Source organism: Cynoglossus semilaevis, chromosome 1 (genome assembly GCF_000523025.1).
Source record: "Cynoglossus semilaevis isolate Cse_v1.0 chromosome 1, Cse_v1.0, whole genome shotgun sequence".
NCBI classification, from domain to species: Eukaryota; Metazoa; Chordata; class Actinopteri; order Pleuronectiformes; family Cynoglossidae; genus Cynoglossus; species Cynoglossus semilaevis.
Window position 1 is genome coordinate 3,799,940 of NC_024307.1, and position 1,308 is coordinate 3,801,247.

Genomic DNA, 1,308 nt, shown 5'->3' on the forward strand with positions numbered 1-1,308 from the left:
CAATGTCACATGCACTTCACTGGCCGGCCTGCGGTCTAAATAAAAACTGTACGCTGCATCATGAAGAACGGAAGGAGATGCCATCCATCCATCCATTCATCCCGTTGAGCCCCCCCATCACCCCCCCCACAACATCAGCCTCAACTGAACCTTAATCTAAAACACTGTATTTTCCTTAACACAGATTTTCTCTCCAAAAATATGAAATATATTTATAAATATGTGATTTTTCTTTCCCCCAATGTGACAAAAACAATCAATAATTCAATAATTCCCCGCCCCTTACTTTGATTACCACTGCTCTAAGGTAAAGTATGCAGATGCATTTTACTGATCTGTGAAACCCCTCATTGATAGTCAGTTATCAAATTGAATTGTTTTAAATTAAATTTAATGATTTAAATGAAATAAAAGCCTTCGTGAAAATGAGTCCGACCCATCCAATCAGGAGTCCCCAACCAAGGGACCGTAGACAAGAACCCGCACTGTGGATCATTTGGTACCAGGAGACACAAAAAGAAAAAACATCACTATATAAAAGTACATTACAGTAATAGTCCTAGAAATGAAAGTGCAGGATATGAACTAGTCATTTTTGTATTTTTCATATATACATTAATAAAGAATAACAATTATAAAAGTATAAATGATGGACTTGGTTGTTGCGTCACCCAGCAACTGGTCAGTGGACAACGATCTACTGTCCCTCAGTAAACTCCATTCAATGTGACATGCACTTCACTGGCCGGCCTGCAGTCCAGATTTGGGTCTAAATAAAAACTGTCCGCTGCATCATGAAGAACGGAAGGAGATGATGATCGCATATTTGAGTCTTTATTGACAGACAAAACTGCAGTAGACGTCTGCTGAGTATGTTCTGGTGTGGAACAATGTCACGGTCTAAAAGACGGACTATAGTTATACATAGGTTTTGTACTATGGATACTTTGTCAAGTATTTGACACACAGTATGTAAATGAATCTCCTTTGTCAGCACAGCTCTATACTGTATCATGTGCCACTCACTCCACGAGCAATTATCTACTTCAGTTCCCAGCTTGTCCCCATTACACAGGCAATGAGTAATCCACTGACTACAAAGCCAAAGTGACATGTAACCTACGAGGGCCCGGGGAGGGTTGGGGGGGGGAGTCGGGGGTCGTGTATATGAACTCACTGAACCCTCAAACGCTCAGACAGGTTTTCTTTCAGCGAGAAAACGCAGGCTGCGTCGCTCCTCTGCTGTTGTGTCGACTACGTGGGTTACAAGAAACAGAGGAGAGAAGACTGCAGGAAATCCGAGGTGTG